Source organism: Rhinoderma darwinii, chromosome 2, assembly GCF_050947455.1.
Source record: "Rhinoderma darwinii isolate aRhiDar2 chromosome 2, aRhiDar2.hap1, whole genome shotgun sequence".
NCBI lineage: Eukaryota > Metazoa > Chordata > Amphibia > Anura > Rhinodermatidae > Rhinoderma > Rhinoderma darwinii.
The window spans coordinates 351,810,497-351,822,816 of NC_134688.1; the positions used below are offsets into that span (position 1 = coordinate 351,810,497).

The 12,320-nt window shown below is 41.9% G+C and overlaps 1 non-coding gene across 1 annotated transcript; it reads right to left on the reverse strand.

Annotated features, from left to right (window-relative positions):
* Positions 1 to 3,557: 3,557 nt before the first annotated feature.
* LOC142747550 (U2 spliceosomal RNA) lies at positions 3,558 to 3,748 on the reverse strand. The gene has a single exon (XR_012881852.1). It is a non-coding gene; the product is annotated as a U2 spliceosomal RNA (small nuclear RNA).
* Between the last annotated feature and the right edge of the window lie 8,572 nt (positions 3,749 to 12,320).

The window sequence follows — 12,320 nt, forward strand, 5'->3', positions numbered from 1 at the left end:
TGCTCCTGTTTTTATCTGCTTAAAGGGAAACTGTCACCATCATTTCACCTATTGAACTTTACTTATCCCTCACTGGCCGCTGCTATCAAAAGTTCATTGCCGTTATCCCCTCTCCTAAACTCCTCCTCCGACTGTAAATAATGGTCTGCAAACATTTCGCGCCTTTTATCGTAATAATCCGGTGTCCCGTTATACGAACATACCAGAATAGGACATCACTGCGCAAGCTCAGGATTTTGTGTAGCAAGGAGCTGTCAATCAAAAGTAAGGAGGCGGGGTAAACTCGGAAATACTTGAGGAATGAAGATTTGACGCTTTTCAAACGAAGATTTGACTCTTTTCTGCTCATTAGCATACGGTGTGGGAACACTAAAAAACTGAATACTAAAGCTACAGAGCCGACTAAGAAGACAATTATAGGTTATGTGGAAATTATTTTTCACCCACTACCACCAGGTATTGCTGGTTTAATAGGTGAAATGCTGGTGACAGGTTCCCTTTAAGCGAAGCAGTGTTGCATGCAACATTATATATGCCATGTTGCAAACACCTGAGCAGTGGTGGGAAGTTGATAGCGGGTAGCCTAGCCAAAAACTGTCAGGTAGCTGTGATAGTGGGAAAGTAGCCTAGCCAAAAACAGGCAGGTAGATGAACCCACAGGCAGACAGCAAAAGCGGACAGGATCCAAGCTGTTTTTGGTCAACTGGGTACTGACTGACTTACACCAGAGAGCAATAGCAGATGGGAATCTGATGCACACAGGTACCTTTGCAGGATACAATTATGTTGTTCCGATGTTGCTCAGGCACCCACAAAGTAGACAGTCGAAGTTCTATAAATAGTCCTGGGGGCAGGCAACAGGGACTGGGTCAGTGAATTTCGCTCACACGCACTAGGGACATTGCTGTTACGAGTACAGGACAGCAAAAGACTAGGTGAGAGGCAGGTAGCGGCCACTGCTGCTGCTGCCGGATTAGTGGAGTCATACATTCATTCAGTAATTAACTAATGAAATAAAGACATTGTATAGTATTGCAAGTAATGGGATTAAAGCTGCACTGTGAAAATTCTCGCGAAAATTCTTGCCAATAGACTGACGAAAGTAGTGACCACCATTGTTGGCCCAGACCAGTCGGGGTTTATGCCATCAAAATCTACGGCAGTTAATCTGAGGAGGTTGTTCCTGAATATACAGGCGGATACTGATGACACACGGTCTAGGGCAGTGTTGTCCCTGGATGCCGCTAAGGCCTTTGATAGTGTGGAATGGGGATATATGTGGGTGGTGATGGAGCACATGGGGTTTGGGAACATTTTTATCACCTGGGTACGACTATTATATAAGCAGCTAGTGGCAAGAATTCGAGCTAACGGGAGGATGTCAGAGATCTTTGCTTTGGAGAGGGGGACGCGTCAGAGATGCCCGTTATCCCCGCTGTTATTTGCTCTGGCAATTGAGCCCTTGGCGAACGTTGTGAGACAGCATCCGGATATAGAAGGATTTAAGTATGGGGATTTAGAGGAACGTATAGCCCTATATGCGGATGATGTTTTTTTATTTTTGAGGGGAATAGATTGGTCGTTACCGGCAGTTATGAATGTGCTGGAGAGCTTTGGAAAATTCTCGGGGTTAACAATCAATTGGAATAAGTCAGTGCTATTGCCACTTACCCCTCTGAGTTTGCCGTTGGTAGTGAGAGGTGTGAATATACCCTGTGTGAAGGAATTTAAATACCTAGGGATTACAGTCTCGGCAAGGGTGCAGGACTTTGTTGCCCTAAACGTGAAACCCTTATTGGAGAAAATCCGAGATAGATCCAAAATTTGGCTGGGGTTACCGCTCTCAGCAATGGGACGGGCGAATTTAATAAAAATGATCTTAATGCCTCAGATCCTTTACGTGGTGCATAATGCTCCAGTGTGGTTGCCTAAGTATTGGTTCAGGAGGATTCATAACCTGTTCAGGGACTTGGTGTGGAAAAGGGGGATCCCTCGGATTAAAATGGAAAAATTGCAGTTACCAAAGGCGCAGGGCGGGTTGGCTATTCCAAATGCGTGGATATATTACTTGGCGGCTCAGTTGCAGCACTTTGCAGGCTGGAAAGACAGAGAAGATTGGGACTCTAGGGGGAAGCTGTTATTTTACTTGGGACAGCGCATGTGTATGCTAGAGGCCTTTGAATCCCACAAATTGAAGAGGGATGCGAGAGGAAAACCTACCTTGCTATTGCTTCATAAGGTTTGGTGGGAATGTAAGGCCATACTGGGAGTTGTGGGGTGTTCCAACTATATGCCCATCTGGAACAAACCATACCTCTGGGAGTTTAACACACTGGAGGGATTTCAGGACTGGGAGCAAAATGGAGTTCGATTGGTGAGTCAGTTATATGATGAGGGAATTTTTAAACTATTTTCGCAGCTCCAGGAAGAGTTTGACCTCCCTCATAGGTTGTTCTATCAATACCTTCAACTGCGGCATGCGGCACAAGCCCAGGCACGAGTGCTAGATTTAGGCTGTTCCGGTATGAGAGTGGTGGAGCAGATACTGGGGGCAAAAGACACAAAAGGGCTTATATCTTTGCTATATGGCACGCTGCTTCTCAAATTTCTAAGGGATCCGATGGCAGAAGTTAAAAGAAAATGGGAAAGGGATGTGGGAACATTGACAGAGGACGAGTGGGGGGAAATATTGGAATCACCAAAAGTCCTTTCCCTTAGTGTAGCGCATAGGAGGTCGCAACTTTTTCTTCTGCACAGAGTATATAGAACACCTAAGGTGCTCTGGCAAATGCGGCTTAGATCTACGATGGAGTGTCAGAAATGTTCATTGGATGGGGAGGATTTGAAACATATGTTCTGGAGCTGCCTGAGGCTGCACGGATATTGGGGAGAGGTTAAAGAAATGGTGTCTAGGGTATATGGCAGGGAATTCCCGCTGGATCCTAAGATATATCTGTTGGGCTGCATGGGAGGGGTGGAAGAAGATAGGGCTTAACTGTTATCCATTAAAAAAGTATTATATCACGCAAGAAAACTAATTGCCAAATACTGGTTACAGGGGGATCCCCCGGAGGTTTCTGAACTAGTGAGTTATGTTACTTGTACGGTGACTTTGGAACGAAGAATTTATATGAAACGTGGAGCGATTCATAAATATGATAAGCAATGGGGTAAATGGACACAATACTATGGATTGGCAGGTCAGTAGAAGTGGAGTGAGATATACCAAGGGATAGGGACATGGACGCGCAGGGAGGGGAATGGGCAGAAGGAAGGGGTGCGAACGGGAGTTAATGTTGGGGGGTCGGGATGTTCTTAAGGAAATGTATGGGGGAAAAATATATAATGTATGTACAGAGTTCATAAGAAATGTTGTTATATATAATGTATCTTTTTATTTTTCTGCCAATGTGGAACTGTAATAGATGAAAGCTGTATGTTATATATTTTCAATAAACAGTTGTTTGATTTAAAAAAAAAAAAAAAAAACCTGCACTGTGGTCAGAAAGGAAGAGGGCAAAGCGCTTTTAGATTCTGCTTTTGCTCATTGGATCAGGAAGGGGTGCACCAGACCTAGAGGTACTGCAATACCAGGTCAATGCGTGGAGTGGACAGAGCAAGCTCTCTTTCCATCTGCCTGTTCTAAAAATCCATTTATTATATGATCCCCAGATAGGAGACGTACCAGATATTAAACTTATAAGAACAGATACTACACTTGATCTTAGCCAAAAGGCAGAGAAGCGATAATCCGAAAGTGGAGCGCGTTGGCACCAGTTTTGGTTCTAAAATTTACCACCTCTGGAAGAGATGGAGGCTATGTCTAGGCACCCCCATGGGGTCCCGTGGGTACCCTCATACATGGTGAGAGAGAGATAGACATAGTTTGGTCAACACAATGCTCTGCAGAAAGCAACATCTGAATCTGCATTAAAACGTCATCCTAGCCGCGCCCATTCGCTCTCACGCACACCCTGCCAAAAGTGCATGCCCTTGACCGGCCCTTCACGGCCTGGATCACCTTCAATACACTGACTGCTGTCCAACTGCTGAATGTCCAAATCTACCTGTGCCTGGGTCTAGACTTGTCTGGCTGAGGTCCCTTTATGATGTCACTGCCTCTGGCTGCTATGGGCTCCAATTGTGACACGTGCAGAGTTCCGCCGGAGCCTTCCAATTTAGTCGGTCAGTATCCATTTGATGTTGACCATGCAAGACGTGCTTCTGCACAGCTGCCTCCCGAAGGTCAAAACGAGGAGACAGGGGACTGCAAAATGGGAATTAGACATCCCAAAACATCGCTGACACCTTTTTCCACAGTTTGTTAGTTTTCCAGGTAACATAGTGAAACATAAAATGTATCTTTGTAGGCGAGTGTGTATTGCAACTTGAGTGCTTCGGCCTTGGAAATGCAGGGAGGGGGGCTCATTCCATCCATCTATTCAGCAAGCGCGCACGGTTCCATGATGGCGGGTTGGATGGATGCTACGAACGCTGCTACTGCTGCATGCAGCGCCTATCTGCTGCTGTTCATTAGGAACATCCACCCACTACTCCACTCAGGTGCATCAATCAGTGGTTGGATCAGGTGCAGCTCCTTACCTTACCTGGGATGAGAGGGAGGTGGAAGAGCAGGTGAAATGCTGGAAACACACACAGGAGGTGGCCATGACACCTATGCAGAAAGCCTGTTTGGAAAAAAAAAAAATGTTTCCCTCTGTTACAACAACCTGCCTGACCTGTCATGCAGTGGAATCCATTTGCATGATGGGCCAGCTAACAGGAGTAAACGTCCCGACATTTTGCACTCATATGCTCCTGTTTTTATCTGCTTAAAGGGAAACTGTCACCATCATTTCACCTATTGAACTTTACTTATCCCTCACTGGCTGCTGCTATCAAAAGTTCATTGCCGTTATCCCCTCTCCTAAACTCCTCCTCCGACTATAAATAATGGTCTGCAAACATTTCGCGCCTTTTATCGTAATAATCCGGTGTCCCGTTATACGAACATACCAGAATAGGACATCACTGCGCAAGCTCAGGATTTTATGTGGCAAGGAGCTGTCAATCAAAAGTAAGGAGGCGGGGTAAACTCGGAAATACTTGAGGAATGAAGATTTGACGCTTTTCAAACGAAGATTTGACTCTTTTCTGCTCATTAGCATACGGTGTGGGAACACTAAAAAACTGAATACTAAAGCTACAGAGCCGACTAAGAAGACAATTATAGGTTATGTGGAAATTATTTTTCACCCACTACCACCAGGTATTGCTGGTTTAATAGGTGAAATGCTGGTGACAGGTTCCCTTTAAGCGAAGCAGTGTTGCATGCAACATTATATATGCCATGTTGCAAACACCTGAGCAGTGGTGGGAAGTTGATAGCGGGTAGCCTAGCCAAAAACTGTCAGGTAGCTGCGATAGTGGGAAAGTAGCCTAGCCAAAAACAGGCAGGTAGTTGAACCCACAGGCAGACAGCAAAAGCGGACAGGATCCAAGCTGTTTTTGGTCAACTGGGTACTGACTGACTTACACCAGAGAGCAATAGCAGATGGGAATCTGATGCACACAGGTACCTTTGCAGGATACAATTATGTTGTTCCGATGTTGCTCAGGCACCCACCAAGTAGATAGTCGAAGTTCTATAAATAGTCCTGGGGGCAGGCAACAGGGCCTGGGTCAGTGAATTTCGCTCACACGCACTAGGGACATTGCAGTTACGAGTACAGGACAGCAAAAGACTAGGTGAGAGGCAGGTAGCGGCCACTGCTGCTGCTGCCGGATTAGTGGAGTCATACATTCATTCAGTAATTAACTAATGAAATAAAGACATGGTAACACAAACCCCAACATATAAACATACAAATAAATGACAACCACAACTTTATAATTGGAAATATAGGCCGCGATGTTGCCATGGGACCAAGGCCGCGATGTTTATTAAGGGTTACCCAAGAATAAATAATTCAATACAACATAACCATAAAATTATTGAAAATTCATTAATCAATCATCATCAAATTATTGAACCAAGTCCCCCCAGCATTAGCTGGGAGACTAAACCCCACTAGTAAACATCGCGACAGGGAAGCCCTTTTATAAAAGGGGAGAGCTGGGTGGGGCTTGTCTTGAATCTTCTTCAAACGGCCCGGAACACTGCCGGACACCAGAATTTAAACAGGAAATCTTCCCGCCGTTGCTGCTCGTTATCCAATCAGTAAAAAGCGCGGGCTTCACGAGCGCAAGGTGGAAAATTCCAGAACCTGCTCGTACATTCCTGTACAGCTGACCTGAACCTGACCCATGCAGGTAAATACCAACTGTAATAATAAAAGAGTGGTGGGGAGGAAGAAACCAAACCAGAAACCACCAACCTTTAAATCATAAAAATTATGTGGGGCTGTGATACCATGTGTCCCCCAAGCGATTGCTATGGGGGGCCCTGGCATGGTAACACAAACCCCAACATATAAACATACAAATAAATGACAACCACAACTTTATAATTGGAAATATAGGCCGCGATGTTTATTAAGGGTTACCCAAGAATAAATAATTCAATCCAACATAACCATAAAATTATTGAAAATTCATTAATCAATCATCATCAAATTATTGAACCAAGTCCCCCCAGCATTAGCTGGGAGACTAAACCCCACAAGCCATGAATCATCGATACATGGCCCCCCCCAAACATCGCAGCCATTTTTCAATAACATTTTGCAGACCTAAATTAAAAATATCAATCCCCACTTCAGAAAGATGAATATCATCTGACCTATAAAGGCCTGATGTAAAATCCTCCAGATCAATATGTCTGTATGAAAAACCCCCTAAAGAGGGTAAATACTTCTCCATTGCTCGATTGACTCTCTTTCTTATTTTCTCTAAATATGAACATACCTTACCTGTCCATAATAATCGAGGAACAATTTCCGAAAAAATTAAAACAGAACTGGGAAACATACATTGTATTACAGCTAAAACCAAAAAAATATTAAAAACATTCGGATCAAAAGATAAATTCTCTTAATAACTCTGCTTGCTTGCTCTCTTCTGAGCCCAATAGATAAAAGAGTGGCCAACTATCCAGACCACTAATTTTTTACCTAAAGGAAATAATAATTAATTCATAATCAACAAGTCAGGTCTAATATATAGTCTAAATCTGTTTGATTCCCATCTACCTATACGCTTAATTATTGATTCATCCAAACCTAATCTGGCTGCTTCCGTAGCAGCCCCAATTCTAAAAGAATGGGATGAAAATTTAAAATCACCCAAGTCTAACAAAACTAAACATTTCTTAAAAATTGAAGTAAATTGGAACCTAGTCAATGGAGACATATCCTGGTGTAACAAAAAGGGGCCTGTAACTGCAGGTCTAATTTTAAACCATTCCTGAATATTTAGTACCGGACAAATTTCAGAGCCTTCAAACTTATTTAGACGAATCCAGAAACCACGACCAGACTGATCCGTTTTTGATTTTCTCAAGAAAATAGATGCAAACGAACTTCTCAACTGAACGTCTTTACAATATAAACCAGGACTAACTTTTTTATTAATCGATACTAATTCACCTATTCTTAATGCTGCAAACAAGGCGACTACAAACGCTGTGCGAAATAAACAAACTTCAAAACTGTCTAAACAAATCTGCTCCAAAGAAGACCACAATTTACCCAAAAGATCAACAGAAATAGGTCTCCTACCATCTGAGCAAGAAAAATTCCTCCGATAACCCTTCAGTAATTGCCTGACTGGAAAATAATTGATTGGTTGTGAACCCAATAATTTCCTAAAAAATGAGATTCCTGCCAGGATTTTTGAAATGTAAGACGCAGAAAATTCATTCTGAATTAAATCACAGATAAATAATAAAAATAGACCAACATCATCATGTAAATAATCGACCTCTAAATTTGCACAAAAGGAAAGCCAATCATTCCATGCAGCTGAATACTCAGCCCATGTTCTAGGTGCTAATGAATTTCTAATATTAGAAGAAATCAATCCCAGATCAAGTCCCACAAATGAATTGGGCATGGGATCCCTTCTTCCTCTGCCTCCGGAGCCAGCTCTCGAAACTTCTGCCACTGACAACGAGACAGAGAATCTGCTAAATTATTACTTCTTCCTTCAATATAACTCGCTTTCAACCATATATTAAAAGATAGACAACACAGTACCAAATGTCTTAACAGCTTAGTGGTAAGATCACATTTTGATGACAACGTATTTATAGCAAATACAACTCCTTTGTTGTCTGTAAACAAACAAATTCTTCTATCTTTAAATTCAAAACCCCAAATTACAATAGCAACTAGCACAGGAAAAAGTTCGAGTAACACTATATTCTTGTTAACTTTATTCAATATCCAAGAATCCGGCCACGTCTCTGCCGACCATCTACCACACCAGTATGCTCCATAGCCACTACTACCTGCTGCATCCGTGAATAAGCAAAGCGTAATCTGAATCTTCAAAATCTTGCTGCCAGCAACTGTAACCATTGAATTTGCTCAAAAATTCAAGCCAAATTCCCAGATCGTCTTTCAAGTATCTCGATAATCTGATATGAGCCCTAGGCGACTTCAAACCCCGCGTAGTAAAATAAAGTCTCTTAGAAAAAACGCGTCCCATTGGAATAACTCTGGTAGCAAAATTTAATAAACCAAGTAAAGATTGTAGTTCCTGTAGCATAGTTTTCTTTTTTGCTAACAGCTCAACCAACAAAACTCTGATTTTTAACAACTTATCTACTGGTAATCTAAATTCCATATTAACCGAATCTATAACAATACCTAAAAACTCTAAATAATAACAGGGCAAAACCGTTTTTTCTTTAGCAAATGGAACTCCAAAATAACTAGCAACTTCAATAAATGTATCTAATAACTCTAAACATGAAAACGAATCAGCGTAACCAACAAACAAGAAATCATCCAAATAATGTAATATACCTCCACTAGGCATCTGTTCCTGAACTACCCAATGCAAAAAAGTAGAAAAAGCTTCAAAATAATGACAGGATACTGAGAATCCCATCGGGAGGCATTTGTCAAAACAAAATGCATCATCAAACTGAAAACCTAAAGAGTTAAAGCCACTAGGCTTAACTGGTAATAATCTAAAAGCTGATTTTATGTCAGCCTTGGCTAATAGAGCTTTGTGGCCAAACTGTCTTAACCCCTTCCCTCTTTAGCCACTTTTGACCTTCCTGACCGAGCCTGATTTTTCAAATCTGACATGTGTCACTTTATGTGGTAATAACTCTGGAATGCTTTAACCTATCCAAGCGATTCTGAGACTGTTTTCTCGTGACACATTGGACTTTAAGTTACTGGCAAAATTTGCTCGATATGTTCAGTATTTAATTGTGAAAAACACCAAAATTTAGCGAAAAATTGCAAAAATTAGCATTTTTCTCAATTTAAATGTATCTGCATGTAAGACAGGCAGTTATACCACACAAAATTGTTGCTAATTAACATCCCCCATATGTCTACTTTAGATTGGCATCTTTTTTTGAACATCCTTTTATTTTTCTATGACGTTACAAGGCTTAGAACTTTAGCAGCAATTTCTCACATTTTCATGAAAATTTCAAAAGGCCATTTTTACAGGGGCCAGTTCAGTTGTGAAGTGGCTTTGAGGGCCTTATATATTAGAAACCCCCAAAAAGTCACCCCATTTTAAAAACTTCACCCCTCAAAGTATTCAAAACAGCGAAATGGAGAAAAAAGATAGGAGGGAACCTCCAGCTCACCTTAGGGCACTGAATGAGTCTAGTGCCCGTTGCGCCAAGGATCCCCGTGTCGGCACACGTCAGTAGAGACACAAAAAACAGTAGGTGTGATCCAGCGCAGGAAAAAATAAATCCAACTTCCAGGTGAGTTAAAACGGAAACTCGTTCCAATTTTATTGGTAAGACATAAAAACGCCAGGAGACTTGGCTCCTGCAGAGGAAAGGTGGATGAAATGGAGAAAAAGTAGGTGTGTGGAGCCTACGCGTTTCAGACGATCTCCTCGTCCTTAATCATGGCTGAAAAATCATTTCATCCACCTTTCCTCTGCAGGAGCCAAGTCTCCTGGCGTTTTTATGTCTTACCAATAAAATTGGAACGAGTTTCCGTTTTAACTCACCTGGAAGTTGGATTTATTTTTTCCTGCGCTGGATCACACCTACTGTTTTTTGTGTATTCAAAACAGCATTTAGAAAATGTCTTAACCCTTTACACATGTCACAGGAATTAAAGCAAAGTAGAGGTGAAATTTACAAATTTCATATTTTTTTGCAGAAATAAATTTTTAGTACAATTTTTTTTATAACACAGAAGGTTTTACCAGAGAAATGCAACTCAATATTTGTTGCCCAGTTTCTGCAGTTTTAGGAAATATCCCACATGTGGCCGTAGCGTGCTACTGGACTGAAGCACCGGCCTCAGAAGCAAAGGAGCACCTAGTGGATTTTGGGGCCTTATTTTTGTTAGAATAAATTTTAGGCATCATGTCAGGTTTGAAGGGCTCTTGCGGTGCCAAAACAGTCAAAATCCCCCAAAAGTGACCCAATCTGAGAAACTAAACACCTCAAGGAAATTATCTAGGGGTACAGTGAGCATTTTGACCGCACAGGTTTTTTACAGAAATTATTGGAAGTAGGCCGTGAAAATTAAAATCAACATTTCTTCAAAGAAAATGTAGGTTTAGTGATTTTTTTTCTAATTTCCACAAGGGCCAAAGGAGAAAAAGCACCATAAAATTTGTAAAGCAATTTCTCCCGAGTAAAACACTACCCCACATGTGGTAATAAATGGTTGTTTGGAGACACGGCGTGGCTGAGAAGGGAAAGAGCGCTATTTGGCTTTTGGAGCTCAAGTTTAGCAGGAATGGTTTGCGGAGGCCATGTCACATTTACAAAGCCCCTGAGGGGACAAAACAGTGGAAACCCCCCACAAGTGACCCCATTTTGGAAACTACACCCATTGAGGAAATTATCTAGGGGTATAGTGAGCGTTTTGACCCAACAGGTTTTTTGCATAAATTATTGGAAATAGGCCCTGAAAATGACAATCTAAATTTTTTCAAAGAAAATGTAGGTTTAGCTAATTTTTTCTCATTTCCACAAGGACTGAAGGAGAAAAAGCATCACAAAATTTGTAAAGCAATTTCTCCCGAGTAAAACAATGCCCCACATGTGGTAATAAACGGCTGTTTGGAGACACGGCTTTGCTTAGAAGGGAAAGAGCGCTATTTGGCTTTTGGAGATCACATTGAGCAGGAATGGTTTGCGGCGGCCATGTCACATTTGCAAAGCCCCTGAGGGGAAAAAACAATGAAAACGCCCAAAAAGTGACACCATTTAGGAAACTACACCTCTTGAGGAATTCATCTAGGGGCGTAGTGAGCATTTTGACCCCACAGATTTTTCATAGAATTTATTAGAATTGGGCAGTGAAAATAAAAACAATCCTTTTTCTTCAATAAGACGTAGCTTTAGCGCAATTTTTTTCATTTTCGCAACAAATAAAAGGAAAAAAAAGAACCCAACATTTGTAAAGCAATTTCTACCGAGTACGGCAATACCCCATATGTGGTCATAAACTGCTGTTTGGGCACACGGCAGGGCTCAGAAGGGAAGGACCGCCATTTGGAGTGCAGATGTTGCTGGATTGGTTTCTGGGCGCCTGTGGGCCCAAAACAGTGGAAACCCCCCAGAAGTGACCCAATTTTGGAAACTACACCCCTCAATGCATTTACCTAGGGGTGTAGTGAGCATGTTAACCCTGCAGGTGTTTTGTAGAAATTAGTGTGAACTCGATGTTGCAGAGTGAAAATGGGATTTTTTCCACAGATATGTGGACAATATGTGGTGCCCGGCTTGTGCCACCATAACAAGACAGCTCTCTAATTATTATGCTGGGTTTCCTGGTTTTAGAAACACCCTACATGTGGCCCTAATCTCTTGCCTGGACAGTCGACCAGGCTCAGGAGTGAAAGCGTACCATGTAAAATTGAGGTCTAATTTGGCGATTTACAAAGTATTGGTTCACAACTGCAGAGGCTCAGATGTGAAATAATAAAAATAAACCCCTGGGAAGTGACCCCATTATGGAAACTGCACCCCTCAAGGCATTTATTAAGGGGTGTAGTGAGCATTTTCACCCCACATGTCTTTTCCATAAATGAATGCGCTGTGGATGGTGCAAATTAAAAATTTATATTTTTCCCTAGATATGCCATTCAGTGGCAAATATGTCGTGCCCAGCTTATGCCACTGGAAACACACACCCCAAAAATTGCTAAAAGGGTTC